This window comes from Mustela nigripes, chromosome 12 (assembly GCF_022355385.1).
Source record: "Mustela nigripes isolate SB6536 chromosome 12, MUSNIG.SB6536, whole genome shotgun sequence".
NCBI classification, from domain to species: Eukaryota; Metazoa; Chordata; class Mammalia; order Carnivora; family Mustelidae; genus Mustela; species Mustela nigripes.
This window is the reverse complement of record NC_081568.1, coordinates 13537833-13556939: the sequence shown is the minus strand read 5'-3', so window position 1 is coordinate 13556939 and position 19107 is coordinate 13537833. Positions and strand designations below refer to the sequence as shown.

The following is a 19107-nucleotide window of genomic DNA, read 5'->3' as shown; positions in this document are numbered from 1 at the left end:
AAAGAGTGGAGATACTCAATAATCACATCCGTTTCCGTCAATGCAAGAACAAAAACACCAAGTGCTCCAAGAGATGTGGGGACAGGCAGGGGAGGCATCTCTGAAAAAGCGGCATTTCACTGAAGAATACTTGGACAGTGGGAAAAGAATATTCCAGGCAGAAGAGAGTAGGCAAGAGGCAGCATGCAGCACAGGGGGAACCACGTGGGGGGCCATATGGCCGAGAACAGAGGGCGGATGAGAGAGAAGCAGGAGGGAGTCTGAAGAGGAAACTAGAAGATAAATGTGCGGGGACTTGCAGATCAGCAAGGATTTTTATAGTTTATTCTAAGTGGACCAGAAAGTCATGATATCAAGTCTTTGGCAGAGGGATGCCATGTTCAGATATAGACGAGTTATCAGGGCGGTCATCAAGGAGAGGAAGAGAAGCTTCTGCGAGGTTCACGGCTTAGAGTAGAGGCTACTGAACAGACGGAGAGACAGTGACACGGCGCACTTCAGAGCTTTGTTACCAGAAGAGCCCAGTGTTCAGCAATGAGAGGAGAAGGGACCGGCCAAGAATGAGCGCTCAACTGCGGACCACGGACATCTGCTTGGAAAGAGACGTTGCATAAATTAAAGAGTTAAAATTAAAAATTCTACTACTTATGGCACATTCTATGCAGAAAGTAATCTAAGCTTTTAAAAAGAAACTAAAGAGCACCAACTTTCAATTATTTTAGGGCCCGTGGTTTATCCTGTCTGATAAAACGGAATTATTATATTCAATTTCGTGGTGGATTAATGAAGTAATATTTTTATTGCTGTAGTTAACACAACATGACGTGACCTGAAATTTTAAACAGCCAAGGCAATGGCTGAATCATTCCAGAGGGTACCTCAAACACGGCACATTGCTTTTGTAGAAAGAGTCTCTCCCAAGTGTGACATTCAGCGGAGACAAAACCCCACCCCACACCCACATTTGTTGAGAATGTCCCTCAAAAAAATCCCCTCAGTATCACTACTTGTTTTACTGCTTGGAAAGACCCAAAATTTATTAGCCTTGATGTCAGCAGTCATCAAGACTTTGTAGGATTCCTGACACTTCTTAATTTTCCACCTGCTAGAGTCCCACTGTATGGTAAATCTTTCATTAGATCTCTACCCACTCCTCCCACACCTGCCTTTGTTAAAACCCCCGTCTCCCATCACCTCCATCTATTAAAACCTGCTCCATGGTAAGATTGTGTGTGGTGAATCCCTACCAATCCCTATGAATTGGTAGGCTTATCCCTACCAATAAGCCTTGATGCTAGAAGAGGATTTCAAATTGGCCAATGCATCTGTTCAACTCTTCCGTCTACAGTAAGGTCTCTCTGCCACGGTCACTCTTGGTAGGAGCTTTCTAAAGAGAGCCTTCCCCGAATAACTCCATCTTCATTTACTCAAGACTAGCTAGTTCTTTACACTGTTCTAAGGAAATCTTTTTCTCACTCCTTTGTTCACTCTCTTGTCACATTTGGGTATGTGGACATCCAAATGGGAAAGCCTTCGGGCAGAGGCAAAGAATCATGATACAAGGCTGTCTGGCCACGCGCGAATGGTGACCAGTTGGTGGCAACAGCTTAGGGCACTGTGTTGAGGATTCATTCCAAGGCCCCTGGCATGGACCCAAGTCCATCACGCACACAACAGAGGGGACAGGATCTGCCTACACCCTTTGCCGCCCCCAGGACAATGATGCCACAGAAACAGGACTTTCGAATCTTATACCAGGTTTGCCATTCTCTGGTGATGTGACTCTTGGGGAAGATTAACTTCTCTTCATCTCATGTCAAGTGGAGGCTCTTATGTTTGCCCCCCATGGGTTGGTGAGGACCAAGCCAGGGGCTCAAGCACTGTTGATTCTCTCCACTCTCCTCCTCGAGGGTAGCAACCGGTGAAGCAGCTTTCTGCATAGGACTTTCAAACGCTCCTCACTGTTTCTTAATACCAAGCACGAGTTGTTACAGGTTGAGCTGTGTTTCCACACAATCCATCCACTGAAGCTGTAACCTCCAGGACCTCAAGATGTGAATGTATTTGGCGCCAGGGTCTCTCAACGGGTGATGAAGCTAAAATGAGGCCACTGGGGTGGGTCTTCACCCAGTGGGACTGCTGTGCTTGGCAGAGACACAGGGACAGGTGTGTGCCCTCGAATGCAGGAGGACCCAGCTAGAGGGCAGCTCTGCAAGCCAAGGAGAGAGACTCTGGAAGAAACGAAATACACCGACACCTTGATCGTGAACCCCCAGCTTCCATAAACTGTGAGAAGAGCAATTTCTGTTGTTTAAGCCATGCAGCATGTGGTATTGCATAATGGCAGCCAGAGGACATAGGCAGGAGCACAGCACTGGTGTCTCCTACAGTCCCCGGTACCCCTTCCTCTGTCACATGAACCTCAGACGGAGGGAGCAGTGGGGATCCACTGACAAGGCGTCACTGACCCTTGACCTGCCACAATGTAGTTTTGCTTACTTTTTGTACTTACCAGAAATCCTGCCCACACACAGGGAATCCAGACACTTCTAGAAGCAGAAAAGGATTGGGTGTTTCCCCTCTCTCCGGCCAGACACATGGCTGCAAAATGACCGAACAAAAAACTTCCAAGTACAGCCCCTTCCTCCTTTTCAGAACCATCTTATGCACCATCAGTATTTAACAAGGAATGCCACTGCACAAGTGCCCCCCCCCCCCCCCCCGCTCCCTGCAAGACCGAACTGCTTCCTTGGGTCGGGAGATCCTTCAGCAGGTTCTCAGAATCAGATTTAACTGGAACAATGAAACCTAGCACTCACCACAGTGCATTGCAACATTCTAACACCTTCCTGTAAGCAGTTAGATGATTTCTCTACCAGGTACACTATGCAAACAAGTGCTTCCGTGCCAGGGTCTGCCGAGTTAGCCTTGTCACGTGCAAGACTACCAACTGTCTACATGCCCTAAGGGGTTGGGTTGGGTTTGGTGGGGTTTTCCACCTCTATCTCCCCCAGGCTACATCCTCTTCCAACACTAATCATGCCCAACTCGAAACTGCCTTCCAGTTTTGGGGTTGTTTTTTTTTTCCACTCCCCTTAGCGACCAGAGTCACATTTTTTGCAGTATTACATCATTCTGGACTTCTCTACCCTTTATCTGAGATTCCTGGCTACCTCACTATAGAAAGGAGCGACAAAAGATTCTCCTTTGGTAGAATGCCTAGCCTATGGCAATCAATACAGGAAGGAGAACTGAAAATAGGAGGCATTGGCTTAGAGAAGGCAAGTTAAAGGGGAACATGAGTTCATCTGTCCTAATTTGCCAACTGCTCCCTCTAACCAATACCTGCTCTCCCGAGCATCCTAGGATTTGTCGCCGGAAGCAAGGATACAGTCAGAGATTGTGCTAGTATGGACAGCACTCAAGTTCAATGTCTAACAAAGTGGTATTTTATAAAGCAGAAGGGCTAACGGACAGGGTTGTTTGGATGTGGGGGAGCGAAGTGAAGCCTATAAACACTCATATTCACTTTTCCAAAAATTCACTTTTTGTAACATTCCCTGCACTCAGAGTTGGTAGAAAGTTAAACATGAGGTCTTAGAGATACTAGGAAAACTTCTTTCCCACCGTGTTTGTTCCACTGAAAACGACCGCTCTTACCTTACTGAAATCATGTGTTTTAATTCCCTTGGGGCCATCAGGGGTCTCCCAGGATGACCTCCACCCTAAGAGACTGTAGTACAGGTGAAATAAAGCTAAACTCTCTGGATGGCGGAAACAAAGCCAGTTAGAACACAAAAGGCGGAGGGGAATGGAGTGAGCTATTAATGTTTTTGTCTCTTGCGGCAAAGAAACCTTCGGGGTGGCTTTTCGATCATGAGCCCACCCCTGCATTGGAGGAGGGAGAAGAATGACATTCAGATGGTAGTCACGTGAAGAAACACTTAACCTGAGAAAACATTATTAATCTTGTATTAACCACCTTGTGAAGAACAGTGTTACAAACACCTGTTCCTATTTGTCTGAAAGCCAAGCACTGGAAATTCTAGAACCGCGTGGGTTTCCAAAGTCCAGTTGGGTGAGCCCTGGGAATTCAAGGCTTAAGGTCTGGACAAAGGATTATCAGGGCTACCGAAGAAATCTGAGCACAGTCTAACAAACTTCCCTGTCAACAGGGCGTTACTGGTTACTACTCATTGCTCGCTGAGGTTGGGTGACCAGGAGAAGCCTCGGGAGCTATTGTCACCACCAACTGTTGAGATTCTTTTTTCCTTAAGAAAATGAAGCATCCAGAGAAGATTCCAGACCACCTTATTTAATCATCTGAATGTCTTTAGTAAACGCCCACGTGGTCACGTCTCCTTACCCTACCTCCTTGATGAAATGCAGGATAACGGAAGGCAGAAAGGTATCTCTCATCTTCCCGCCTACAGATCACTGACTTCTCTAGATCTGCCTTTTCCACAACCATCTCAAATATGCCCAAGGCGAATACAGATGCTGCTATTCTGTACTCAACAGCTGAGAACATCTGTAAAGGTCAAAGACAGCAAACATTCCTCCAGCCCCTACAGATTTCTACAGGCCCAGAGAAGCTGAGATAATACTCCAGGAAGACCCAAGACCTTCCTTCTACATATCCTTAAGTAAGGCGGGAGGTTCTTACAGTTACTAGATGGCTGCTGTTGTTTTCTCTTTTGATACAGTGTTTCCCCAATTAATTGGTGTTACTATTTAACTTGGCTATTCCATTAGTCTGTGTGGTAATGGTGTTTTGAACAGAGGTCAACAGGTAAGTGAAGTGGGTCTGTTCAAAATCGATTTGCCAAGCAATCTAGGAAACTTGTAATTCAGAAGCTCAACCAGCAAAGCCTGGTCTCTAAGGTCTGTTTCTTCGAGAACTTAAAAAAGAGGTTTTCACTTGGATTTATTCTGGGACTGTATTTCTGACCTACGAAACTGTAGTAATTAAAAGCACTACTAAAACTGTGAAGTCACTTCCATATTGCGGGCTTCCCTGGGAAGAACAGAAATTCACCAAAGCTTATTCTCCACTTATTGAAACGTCTAAACAGATCACTTAAAATAGGAGATGAAAACTGCATCTCATCAGAGGTAAACTTACCACGGTTTCTCGGAGTGCAAATCCACGTATTTTTATAAGGCTGACAGAAGTTTCAAAAGCCTGATTATTAAGCCTTACAAAATGTTTGCAACAACTTAAGTACCGTATTAAGTGCCGTATTTTCATGGCTACTTCAGAACCTTGCGGCACTTTCAAATCCTCTAGTCGGTCCCAATACTATAAATGGTAATTCTAAAGAAAAACAATTAAACCTCATGTTTTATGTACCTCTCAAACTAGGAGGCCAGATAACACTAGTAATAAAAGCTGGTGTCCATCTTTCTCCACAACATTGTACACTGGATCTGCCAAGACACTCTCAGCATCCCCAGCGTCCAATTCTGGATTGTTCCACTCATTTTACAGCACCCCCCCCACCACCAACCATGAGTCTAAAGCCAACTGGCTTTCTTTTCAACTGTGTACCCTCTCTCTGCAGCCCCCCAAGCTAGCACCCGGTTCATTTAAGGAGGGAAACAAAGATATTGACACCAAAATTTAGTTTTATTAACCAAGTTATTTTAATGCATGCCATAAATGCTTTGGCCTATGAAGGAAGTCACGTGCCTATGACGCAAGAAGAAAAAAGAGATAAGCTGAAGAGGAAAGAGGGCATGCAGCTAGCAGAACAGCAGGGACTCTCCGCAGACAAGTCCCATCAGTGGGTCCATCAAAGGCAGAAGAGATGGTTTCTGCAGAGGCAGGGATAAGAGGATGGGCAGGAACAGACACCCAGGATCAGGACTGGATTTTCAAAAAATGGTACCAGGGTACAAGCATGGCAGGAATTTAAGTTGCAGAAATTGAGTAAGAGTTTGACTCAATTCCACAGAAGGGAGGGGCAGCTGGAGGAAGGCTTTGTTGGGAAATAACCTGGTTTTCCACCCGCCACTAACCAGCTCAAGACTTTTGAGTAAGCCACCGACTTTTCTAAGATCCTTCTGAGCTCTAAAGTGTCGGTCATGAGCTTTCAAACATTCTGTTAGGATGACACAAGGTATTTACAAAAGGCTGAGGCTAGGGTAGCCAGGGTAGTAGTATTTAAAAGCAGCCACCAAACTCCCCTAAATGAATCCTGCAGAGGCAGAATGAAATGGGTTCACAACGTTGGGATTCAGTCTGTTTCTCGCATCAGGCAACGCTAGGTACGGAGCAGGAAGGGGGTCAAGTAGTATCTTGATTAGTATCTCAAGGGCAGAATTACAAGGAAGGCATTCGAGCACTTATTTCCACCAGTGAAGGGTAATAAGGAAAGTGAAGGGGCCAACCAAAGTCACATCCATCTAAGAGTCCTCACCACCACCACCACCATGACCATCGTCATCATCATCATCGCCATCCAAGAAAAGGAGGACTTAAGGATATTAGCTCCTGTTCACTCTAACAAGAAGCATTTCTAATCTACAGGTCAACTTCATGTATTCAGTGACTAAATATTTATTCTGCATCATATCTCTCCTAGATAAGTAATTTTTCACTGAAGAACTTAGGACAACTCTCTCTAAATCCAAACTGAAAATGCTGATATGTTAGGAGGTCACCCCTTTATCCCACGTCCATCTGACGTAAGATAAAACGTCCAAGGCTTAATGGAAAGTACAGTGTAGCACTGGGGAGGAGAGGGCCATCAGACATGGATTTGAATTCTAGCACTTTCTATTTGCTTTACAGTCTTACCTACATTATGGAGCCCTCCATTTTTTATTTACTTCTGGGTAAAATTCATTTTATGGTTTGTTTCAGGGGATGAAATTCAATTAGAGAATATGATATACAGGAAATACCAACAAATGTCCTCCCCCATCCTTCAACTTCTCCAGATTAACAGCAAAAAAAAAAAAAAAAAAAAGCTTTCACTGAGGAAAACTTTAAAAGACATAACATCCATATCTAAAACCTTTCCTACAGTGAACACCTGACAGAGGAGAAAATAAAATTTCCCTCCTAAATCCCTAAGATTCAAAAAACTGTTTTTAAAAAAACTAGAAAACGATTTAACTAGGACACCTGGGTGGCTCAGTAGGTTCAAGTTCCTGCCTTAGGCTCAGGTCATGATCCCAGGCTCCTGGGACTGAGCCCCACATTGGAGTGTCTGCTCAGAAAGGAGCCTGCTTCTCCCTCTCCCCCCCACTACTCATTCTCTCCCTCACAGATATAATCTTAAAAAAAAAAAAAAAAAAGAAAGAAAATGATTTAACCAAAATGACAATGACTTTACCTTCACCTAACAGCAAAACTCAGTGTCCAGGAGGAAAAACACAAACCACTTGGGCAGAGAGCCCTGAATTAAAGGCCTGAAAGGGTCAGTGATCCCAGGATTCACCAAACCCAACTTCCTTTTTGCTTTTTTTAAGAAGCCAGGATGACAGGTCTCCATGATGGTAATTTCAAAAATTCTGTGACCAGGTAGGTGACAATAATAATACTTCCTGAATAATACACATTTTACTCTTGGCATGGGGTGGTAGGGATATTGGCCAAGTGTAAACCATGTGTCTTCCCAATTTTAAATATCAAGATTGGTTTATGTCGATCTTTGTACCAATGACTAAAACCCTCCTTTCAAATGCAGACAAGTACATCTTGTTCAGGACCCAACAAACTTCCTACTTCAAGGAATCTGAATGCATTGTGTCTACTTCGCAGGTCATCCAGTGTTGCCCAGATCTCAACCTTATCAAAACAGTAAACCTTTCTCTGATGCTTTCACTTTTTTTGGCCCCATTTTAAAAGCAGTTCAATACGGAGGCTGGGGTTGTCTTCATCGACTCAGTCTGAACTTCCGAAACTAGGCAACATATTCGAGGTATCATGGCTACACCTGGCGTGTTTTCCTAGACCACATACTTCTACGTTCTACCAACGTTCTACCAACTTCTGTCCAAGACCTGTTTGATGACCTCTTGGACAAGTATGTGAATAGCTAGAGACATAGAGGGAAAGCTGGTTTGCTCACCACTTTATGGTGACTGGGCCTTACAAAGTCATGCGGAATACATGAGACAGTGTCCTAGGTGTTTGATGATTTCACTTGATCCCTACAACAACCCAATAGAGTAACCCCCATTTTACAGATTTTTGAGGGTTGAGGCACAGATAAGTTAAGCAATTTACCCAAGGCCTCACAGCTAGTAAACAACCCGGTGAAGTCCAACTCTACCATACCCAACCCTCCAAATCAGGCTTTTCTAAATATCATACCCTTCACACCCTGTACAAGCAATGGCCGAAATATATTTCAAAGAGAAGTTTAAGCAACAAACCAGTGAAATCCAGTCCCTTTGAAAATATGAAGAAAAATAATTCAAAAAAAGTTCATAAAATGTCTAAGTGATAAGGAGGAAATACTGTGCAAATGCTTTGCCTTCCCCACTAAATGCCGTTTTCTATATTATCTTGAAATGTTTTCTTATGGCCTGGGCCCCTGGTGTGCATGCAGATTGTTTCTATTTCTAAATTTCCAAAGCTTTCAGGAATTTATTCCCAGACTCTGAAACCTGCTCAGTTGCAACCTCCCCTCACCAACAGCCTTAGCTAGTCAAAAAACTCTCTGCTTTCCTGTTTTTGTTCAAAAAAATCTGCCGCCTTTAGAAAGCCTGATTTTTTAGGTTATTTAAATCCTCAGGTTGCGGAAGAAGGAAAATCCACCACAGGACTCTCTCTGCATCCGTGTCAGCCGAATTCTGACTTCCAGGGGGGGACAAGAGAAAGCTGTTTAATCAGTGTTGCTAAGGCTTGTGCCTTTATTTTTTATTTATTTATTTATTTTTTAAGATTTTTATTTATTTATTTGACAGACAGAGATCACAAGTAGGTAGAGAGGCAGGCAGAGAGAGAGAGAGAGAGAGAGAGGAGGAAGCAGGCTCCCTGCTGAGCAGAGAGCCCGATGCGGGACTCGATCCCAGGATCCTGAGATCATGACCCGAGCTGAAGGCAGAGGCTTAACCCACTGAGCCACCCAGGCGCCCAGGCTTGTGCCTTTAAAACTGCAATTTAACTATATCCTGGTAAGAACTGGATTCCATATGGTCCTCTACTTTCCATGTGGTTCACTGGACACTTACCTAGATGTCTGTCTTAATAGTGATGGAGGGAACAGCATTCAACAGAAATCTTCCTTTGGCAGGCTGGGAGCATCTGTGGCTCTAGGACTACCCCCGTATTTTCCAGTAAGAATGTAAATGCCATCTCTCAAGTTACGTAAGCAGCCATGGGAAATTCAATGAGGGTGGCTACCCTGGTTTCATTCAATCCACTTTTGGGCAAATTCCCATACAGTGTCTCATTAAATTTCAAATATGTACATGTATGAGAACAGTAGCTAGTAATTATGGTATTTGAGCATCTTTGAAACTGAAATATCTGATTTCCAACTGAATACACTGAAACCCACAGGTCCTGACTAATCAGCATGGGACAAAAATACAGCTCAACATACAGAAAGAGTTAGTGATGACAATCACACAACCGTTGAAAATGAAGAGTAAGAAGTCAAGTAAGAAGTCAAGAAGCCTCCGAGAGCTAGCCATTGTGCTTAGGCACATTTTAGCTCTGTGTGTGGTCCTTATTACGCGAGAAAATAAGAATTATTACCCCAATGGTACAACCAAAGTTAAGTTAAATTCAGAGAGGCTTGAAGTCATTTGCCCACAGTGGTTTAGTCACTGTCTTTAAGTGCTTTCAAACCAGCTCCTTTCCACTGTGCCTTAGGGAACCAATCCCAGATGTACCTTCTCAAAACACACTGAGTACTTTATCTTTGGGGGAAAAAAAAAAAATTCTGGGATCATCACAACTCAAAGCTGTTTCCTGACTATTTATCTACCATAATTAAGCCAAAGAATAAAGTTCATGTTGCACTGGGTTATCTGAAGTCTTAAGACACTAGAATAAATGGAAAGGATTGGGTGGGCTGAGAAAACTTGATGGAAGCCTAGATGCTGTGGCACCCACTTCCCAGAGAACAGCTTGCCTACGTCCTCCAATTTCCCTTAGCCGCAACTTGGCTTCCAGTTCACCAGCTAACATGGTCATTGAGATGTCAACCTTTGATAAAGAAGATGTAAAATGAGTAGGTATAATTCCATGTAAACTACAGGCCTACGCACATCAGAGTATTTCTTTCAATAGAACCAGACACCAAAAGCAATGGCTTCTGACACGGTAGTTGGCAAAGGCCTTTTCCGGATTTTTTTTTTTAAACAAAATTTTAAAAGAGGTCAGAAAAATAAGACAGAACAATTTCATAAGTCCTTTATTTTGTAACCATTGTTTATTACAGCTTTTCAAGTTCAGTGGCGTTTCACCTGAGTTTTTAAGCCTGTAAATGAACATCTTAATTTAAGATGTTCGAGGCAACCCGTATGTTTTACACTGCTAGAAACTGGAAATGAGCTTCTTAGGACACTTGCTACCTAGGCTCCCACATTGACATACATGTTTAGAAAGACCAAAAATTGATTATTTTCCAAAGACCAGTATGAAGCACTATAAAGTACCCAAAACCATATAAAATTCTACACCAACTAGTTTAGCTTATCATTAATAAGATTTTATTTTACCACATATGTATGTATATATAATGTGTATATATGAGCATGTATATAATGCATACACCCATGTGCACTTATGTGGCACCTTAAAAAATGTTTGGATTTTTTAAGTTTTTACAAAACTACTGTGTATAACACGCAGACATCCATTTTTACAGCATTTCACAGTGACCCAATCTCCCCCAAACCGAAGCTTTCCACACTTTGCTTATCTGACCACGGAATAAAAATGGTTTTTAAATTGTTCTTAATGTGAATTTGTTTAAAAAAAAAAAACACACACACAAAACTAAAGAGGCAGAAGACATCACATCTTCGACTATAGTATTATGTGTTCTGGTAAATCCAGTGAAATTGTAAAGATGCCTCCAATGACAGAGAGCCACAGCCCTTGGCCACAGCCCTTCCATCGGACATTCAAATTAGGGTGGTCCAGCAGGAGAGAAGATTCTCTTCCGTTCGCCATAATGAAAGCATGAGCACCAGTTAAAGACAAAAATGCCACTGCCCATATGCTTCTTGTTGGCACGTTTTTGTCAAAAGGCCCATTAGCTCCCTTGCTCCACCTGCTAAGGACGGCCAAAAAACTAACGAGATAAAAGAATAAGGTAACTGATGTTTTTTCCAAATTCAGTTTAAAAATCAACTTGCTTAAAAACCTACGACTCTCTGAATTTGGAACATATTAGCATATATTTGCTATCCAAATCCATCTATATTCCAACTCACTTCTCCCTCAAAAACATAATCTAAAGGGGAAAGAAAAAGAAAAAAACTGCAGATACCCCCCTAAACTGTAATAAGCCACCCAATACGAAGGAACAGAGTGGGTACCAGCCAGCTATCCTACCAAATATAGGTTCTGATATATTAAATGTGATCAATATCAATATCCCCTTATTAAAAGGAACAAAAGAGATGACTTCCATTTGCCTGCTCGATGTCGTCCCACCAGGATGTACGGAGAATACTTAAACATAAAATTCTAAACGGGCCATTGCAAAAATACCGTATTTAGCTATTTTATATCCGTAAGTCACCTTCTGGATAGTAGACTAAAGTAGCCCCCAAAACCCAAAAGAAATCTAAATGTGCATAATCTGGATAATACACCTTTTTTTTTTTTTTAAAGAAAATTGACCATCAAAGGTATATATATCATGGCTTCTTTTAGACAGTACAGAAAAGAAAAAAAAAAGAAATAAAGAAAAAAAGAAAGAGAAGCATTATGAATTCCATCAACCATCTTCACCCCATCAGCCCTAGTTGCCTTCTTCCTCCTTTCTCCCCTACCAATGATTTTCACCTCCATGGGGCTGGCCTTTTGGGATCCCTAGTGAAACAATGAGGCAAGAATCAAGAAGAAAAACAGGGTTAGGATTCTGACAAGGTAACCATTTTCTCTGTTCTGGGTTTTGTAGGCCATCTTGTTCCTATAAACGCCAAAATGTCTTAATTTCTCCCAAGCAGTGACACTAGGGGCAGACAGCCACTGTCAGTTTTGAAACCAATGTCCCTTAATCAAAGGATCAGCAGCAAAAAAAATCTGTCAAATGGTTAATTGATGCAAATCGAGGGCCACCATCACTGCAGTGCAATAAGCTACAGAAAAAAAAAAAAAAAAAAAAAAAAAAGGACAATGAAGAGTACTAGGAAGGAAAGTTAACAGGGTTCGGTCACAAAAATATTTAAGCCACAGTGTGCTCTCATCACCAAGGACCATCTTATTTTTCGTCAACTGAAATCACTAAGAAAGCAAAAGACGCAAGGTGACCTGGAAAAGAAGACACACACACAGAGGGGGGAAAAACTGTCATTTGTGTCCAAGGATTTCACGCAACATTTAGGGCAACCGCCTTTGTTCCTCGGCTTCAGAAGGGAGTGGGTGGGTGGGTGATGGAGAGATCAGACGCGGCTGCCGGGGCCCTCCACACCCTGCTCTCCGGCGCATGCGCGAGGCCAAGACAAAGGAATAGGTAATTACAGTCCCGATTCATTCATTTTGCCCGCAGTACTGAGATCGGTTATCCCTGGCTGTAATCCCGGGGAGGGGAATCCACACCCCTACAGCCCAACGACCCCCTCGACGCTAACCTGTTCGGTTTTAACCCCCCGTACATGTGCTCGCGGCCTCGCGGGAGACCGAGGTGTGTCGACCCCGCTCAAGGTCCTAAAAAAATGCACCCGCGCGCGCGGGGCTGACTCCGGCCGGGTGAACACTACACCGGCCGAGGCTGTCCGCGGAGCTCGTTTCGCGGCGGAAATGTCTCTGGGGACGCCGATAAGGAGCCCGGCCGAGCGTTCGATGAATATTCATGAAAAGAATGCGGTTAGTAGCCGCGCGTGGCGTGTGCGAACGGATCCAGGGATTCGCCGCTTTTCTTTTTCGGGGGCGGGAGGCCGGAGGGAGGGCGTGGGGCGGGAGGCAGGCACCGGGCGTCGGGTTTCAGCGTTAGCGCTTTCGGCAAAACCTGCTAAACCCCAAACCTTCGCTCGCAGCGGGGCTGCGCCGTGGGGGCCGGCGCGCTGTCAGGTTCAAGCTCACACCCTCCCCGCCGGGGCCGCGAGGGGGGAGACGCCCAGCGCATCTCGGAACCCAAACCTCCGTAAAAATGAAGTGCTCAGACACAGCCCACAGGTTAGTGGGAAAGCAGGGCGGCCGCGTCCGAGGCTGCGGCTCGGCTCCGCTCCGATGTGCTCCGGGAGGCACGTCGTCGTGGGAACCTCGCGCTCCGTGGCCACCGCAGGCCGAGAGACAGGAGTCCCCCGGGTCAAGGAACCCCATTTGTGACACCAAAGAGGCACCTCCCTCCTCCGGATCACACCAGATCCCCGTATTCTCTCTCCCCCTTACTCCCGCCCCACCCCACCCCCACCCTCCATCTCAGGCAGCTGCGCCCCGCGCACCGAAGCGCTTTCTTTCGGGCTGTGAATGGTTCCGATGACAGATACGCTCCCTTCGGCCGCACACAACCGTCTCTTCGGGACTCAGTGCGTTTAAAGGGGTTCGCATTCGCCAATTTCCTCCTTAACGAGCAGCTTCCCTCCCGTTACCCACCCCCCAACTCCGTTTAGCAGACTCGCCACCCCCACACCCTTCCCACCCTGCAAGAGGCTGAAGCCACCCACCTCGGGGGGCCCCCATCCCCCCGAATCCCCGAAGTGCGGCAGGAGCCTCGCGGAGGGTCCCCACGGTGGGCGCCGTCTAATCGGGCCCGCAGCGCCCCACGCCCCCGGCCGCGGCGCGGAGAGAACAAAGGGCCTCGAGGTGGGGCGGCGGCGCACGGAGCCCCCGGGCTCCCGGCACCTCGGGTCCGCGGGGGCGGCGGGGCCTCCGGGGCGCGCCTCCTTACCGGCTCTGGGTGCCTGTGCCGCCCCTGAGTGAGCGCGGTGGCGCCGAGGGGCCCGGGTCGCAGGCGTCGTCCGGCGGGTGCCTGGCCGCAGGCGGAGGCTCTCTCCCCGGCTCGACGGCGGAGCCCGGAGCGAGGAGCGAGTTGGAGCGCTGCCGCCGCCGCCGTCGCCGCTGCCGCTACTGCCGCCGCCGCCGCCGCTGCAGCCTCTGCATTTCTCGCGCTCGCGCTCCCCCTCCCCTTCCTGCCCAGCGCCCTCCCCCGGCGCGTCCGCCCGCCCAGCCTCCCTCCTCCCGCGTACCCCGCCCGCCTCCCTCCCCTCCCCTCCCCTTCCCTCCTCTCCCCTCCACCTCGGGCCCCGCCCGCCTCCCTTCAACTGCGCTCCCTCCCGCTCCCCTCCTTACGTCCCGGAGGTCCCCCTGTCCCCTTCCCCTCCCCTCCGTCCCCCGTCCCTCCGGCCGGTTCATCTGCCCTCCAGGAGGGCTTCCCACGCCCTCCCCGGCTCCCTCCCCCCCCCCCCCTCCCGTCCTGTCCTTTCCCCCGCCCCCCCCCCCCCCCACCCAGCCCTGCGCCGCCTCCCCTCCCCCGCCGCGCCAGGGCTGTCTGTGGGCCCTTGTCTCTTCTCTTTCTCTCCATCTCAACCCCCTTTGGAATGGTTTGATAGGAAGTGCTCCGTCTCGCTCAGTCTTAAGGGGCTGCCTCGAGGTGATGAATGACGCCCCCTGCCACCTGCTACCCTTCGCAGCACCCTAATCCCGCTCGCGCGCGACGTCCTCCTGAGATTGCGATACCTGGACGGGCGGTGAGGGTGAGGGTGACCTGGTGGCTCCCCTCAGCCCATCGAGGCAGACGTCCTCGGGGTTGAGGGTGGCGGCTAACGGCAGGCAAGCCCGGGCGGCGCCCCGGCGGACCAGACGAGCTGGGCAGGCGGCGCCTTCGCACGCTGGGCTGAGCCTGGAGGTCTGCGGCTGGGGACTAGCGCGACCGCCGAGGTCCACCCTAGTGGGGCGGGCGGCGTGCCCCTGCAAGAATGCTCTCGGGACTTGGCGAGAAGGGAGAAGGGACAAGAGCCCGAGGAAAGGAACCGTCGGTGTTCTATGTCTGTGCTTTAAAAGGGGCAACCAATTCCCGGGAAGACTGGGATAGTGGAGGCAACCCTTCCCGGGCCGCCTAGAAGCGCACAGGTCAAAGCCGTGGCCAACCACCTACGACGTGCCGGGTGGCTTCAGGCACTGCCACTTTAACACCGGGACATAAAATAACCGTCAGGGTGGCGTTGCATACCCACCTTGCTTATCTATTGGCAAGAAGCAAATGCGAGAAATAACACGACAAGGCTTGCCACCGCAGCTGTTTCATTAGACAAAAGCCAATTTTACCTTCCCGCAACCATCCGAACCTTTGGAACTGTTATTTGCGGCATTTTGGCGCCCTCTGGCTGTGCTTGGATTGCTTTCCTGTTTGCCAGCACCCCAGCAAAGAAAGCGGTGGAGTTGCAAGTCCTCCTTCAAGGTGGATCGAGCCCCAGACCTGTGCGTGGATTTGGGGGTAAGGTTCTCCTCCAGAATCAAGAAGACAAAATGCCACCATATTTAAAGGCAAATTTGGCACTTGCCAAAGGCAAGTGCGTCCGCATTCCACTGAGGAAAGGTAAGTCCATTTTCAATTAACGGGAAAAAACTTAACAGAACTTAACTATATTTTAAATTTAGTGTCAACCCAATACTTCAACTTTGCTAGAAATTATGCAGGGGAAACACTAGACTACGGCACTGAATGGATATTTACAGTTCATATATGACCACAGCAAATTAAACACGTGTAAGCTGGAAATGTTCACTTCTTAACCAAAAGTGGATTTTAAAAAATGGTGATTTTGTTTCTATGTAGGTTTTTTCCCCCAATTTTTTCCTTTCCTTTCCTTTTTTTTTTGCCACTTAAATGAAATAGCAAAGAAGTAAATATAGTACAAGAGCAGGGAAGAAAATTTCAACTAGGGTTGCCTCCAAAGCATTTTATATATTTGAACATTTACGCTCAATAATTTCATATGTTCGATATATGTCCCTCATTGTAGAACAGCATTTGTGAGGCTATATATTGGTTTTCTCAACCTCCTATTTGGGGCCAGTAATTTTTTATTTTGGAGGGGGTGGGGGGGGGTTGGGAGGGAACTGTCCTGGCTCTGTTGGATGCTTGCCTCATTGCTGGCCTCTAACCACTAGTTACCAGTAGTGAGTATACATGCATGCGACACATACCATCACCACCACCACTAGCGTGACACGAGCTGGGACAGCCAAAAATGTCTCCAGATATTGCCACATGTCCCCTGGGAGGCAAAAATCACTGCAGTTTGAAAACTGCTGGGCTGTAAAATTTTAGGTCATCCCAAGCAGGCCTCTAAGTTCTTACTTTACCAAATCAAATGAGCAGTAGCGATTTTATTAAAGCTCAGGACATTTACTGAATGTATTTGTTAGGACATCTGAATGGTCATTTCATTAATATTCAGTTTTTAACTCTGTGATCTTTCAGATAATGTCAGTCATCCACAAACTAATAAAACTGTTGTGTTTGTGTGAGTGGCCTCTGAATGTTATCTTCTATTTTTCCTTAGTCCAATTTTTCAAAAAAAAAAAAAAAAAAAAAAAAAGACAATACAGAAAGAAATGTTTGTTACCTTTAGTGCTTCTGGTCAAATGTTCCTGATGGAGAAAACAAGCCTTTCAAAGGAGTGATTGGAAAACAGATCACAGGTTACTATAGAAATGGAAGGCAGAAGCTTACTCCAGTGAGACTGTGTCTTGTCAATTTTATCTACCATCAGATCTAGTTGTCCTTTTAAAGGATTTTTTTAAGGAATTCTTCTTTAATGAAACAATGATGTAATTGGTTGATAGGGCTATTTATTAATCCCAGAATTTGTACTCATGTATCACATGGTGACCGAAATGTTTCATCTCAATCCATTACTACATAAAATCCAATATGGTGATGTTTTTAGTCTGATTTTTAGTCATTTTTCTAACATCTTACATTATTAAGGTGCATGCTCTTGAAAAATTTTATAAACACACACCTAGGGAATTCATGAATAAGCATTTGAAGCTCTGGAGTTTAAAAGAAGTTGTTAACATTAACCATTGTGGACATCACTAGCTGCTTACATCCTAAACTAACGACTTGGATGGATAAGTTCAAGGTGCAATTTATGACAAACTTAATTACCTGTTTGACATGACACTCATGAAAATAAAAACTGCTTTACTCTCCCAATGGAATGGATATATTTTTAATAAACAAACCTGTACTTTCTGGGTTGTAAAATGAATTCTATTGTCATTTTCAATTGCCTGAATGATTTGCTTCGGTGAAAGATAAGGTGCATTATGAAACTACTCATCCGAAAGAGGAGGTATCCAGTGACTACTGATTTTTCCTGAAAGATTTGCCTAAGAATTGCTTGCAATATAATGGATACATTGTCACCTAAATTACTAGTCAGTTTCCAAGAATTTTAGTGGGTCTTCAGCTTTCCAAATTGTTATCCAGTGTGCAGGAGAGTAGGAAGTAGACCTCATCTCCCCTCCAGACCTCGCCCGCCGCTCCTCCTGGACCTCTCACATCAGCCACCCAGGCCTGGCATCTTCCTCACTTCCCCTTCCTTTTCTCCTAAATAGTAAAAAGAATTAAGACCCCAAATAAAAGATATGAACCAACATGAGTGAAACAAAAGCATGGTGACATGCTATCATTTGTGTTACCCCGGCTGCATTTGCTTGACGTCTTTCTGGCTAGCTCCTGTTCAAGGCCACTGTGGTCACCCAAGCTCTCCGAGACCCCCACAGAGGATTTGATCAGTTCAGCTCTGTGCCTAAGGACTGGGTGGATAACGGAATCTCTGTAAATGCTCAAAGACCTGACCTTCAAACTGCAAGCTTTATAAAGGCCAGACAGCCAAAGTGACATACAAAATTGTACAGCTTTGGTTCCCCCTGAAATATATTTATGATTTTTAATCAAAGGAAAATATTGGAATCTGTAAATGCATTTCATCTTTCTCTCGTCCTACACTCCAACCCTCCCGTGCTCACAACCTCACCATTCACATACCCAAGTGAAAGGCCTTCCTTTGTGTCCATCAGTGGTTCTCCAGCAGATGCCCTTTTGCTCCCCAGAGCACAGCTGGCAATATCTAGAGGCATTTGGGAGAAGAAGGTGCCAGGGGGTTAAGTGCTCCTGGCATCTGATGGGTAAAAATCAGCATTGCTGCTAAGCATCCTACGGTACCCCCAGAACAGCCCCAGAACCCGCAATTACCCAGTCTAAAATGCCCATAATGACAAGGTTGGAAAACCCTGGTTAAAAAGAGCATGAAGTTGGAAAAGACTTGATTTGTTTTAAGAGCACATTCCGCACGGGGGGCCCGCCCCTTGCTGTGGGTCAGGGTGTCTAGCCGGCAGTGGGGTGTAGACGAACGCGGTGCAGAGATATTCCTCTTAGCAGGGGCCCACCATGCACCCTGAGCCCTTCCCTGATGACCTTCCTTGACTGGAACACAAATCAGAGCAGTCGCTTCGAGAGCAGTGCTGAAAATTAACCTCCGGGATTTTGAATTCCAGTCTCTGTCCCTACACGCTGAGGAACTGGAAGAACACGACTTCACCTGGCTTCCCACTTTCAGCCTCCCCTTCCAGTCCTGTAAAACGTTAGCTCGGAAACCCGAGCAAGCATGTCTTTACTACAAAGCATCAGACTCGAACTGGAAGGAGCAAGCTGGCTTTGGCCCTCTGTCAAAAGGCATATTTAAAAAAAAAAAAAAAAAAAAATCTAAAAAACAAAAACAAAACCTCATACTCCCATTCCCAACTCCCTTCTCCCTTTTGAACACTGTGATTTCTGCCCCCTCCCCCCCTGCCATCCCATGGGCCCCCAGATACTTTTCTATTCACCTGCATTTTCTATTCAGGAAATACATCGAATCAATGATAAAGGGTGTTTGCTTGACTCACATACAAGGGCTTTTTCTAGACGGTGCCCACCTGTTTCTACAGACATAGGGCAGGGTATGAAAGCA

At 46.2% G+C, this 19107-nt stretch overlaps 1 protein-coding gene across 1 annotated transcript in view; it reads right to left on the bottom strand.

Annotated features, from left to right (window-relative positions):
* BASP1 (brain abundant membrane attached signal protein 1) overlaps positions 1-14246 on the bottom strand; it is a 54676-nt gene extending 40430 nt beyond the window's left edge. Inside the window, exon 1 of the mRNA XM_059416467.1 lies at positions 14031-14246. The gene's annotated coding sequence lies outside the window, so the exon portion shown is untranslated. The remainder of the gene's footprint in view (positions 1-14030) is intronic.
* Between the last annotated feature and the right edge of the window lie 4861 nt (positions 14247-19107).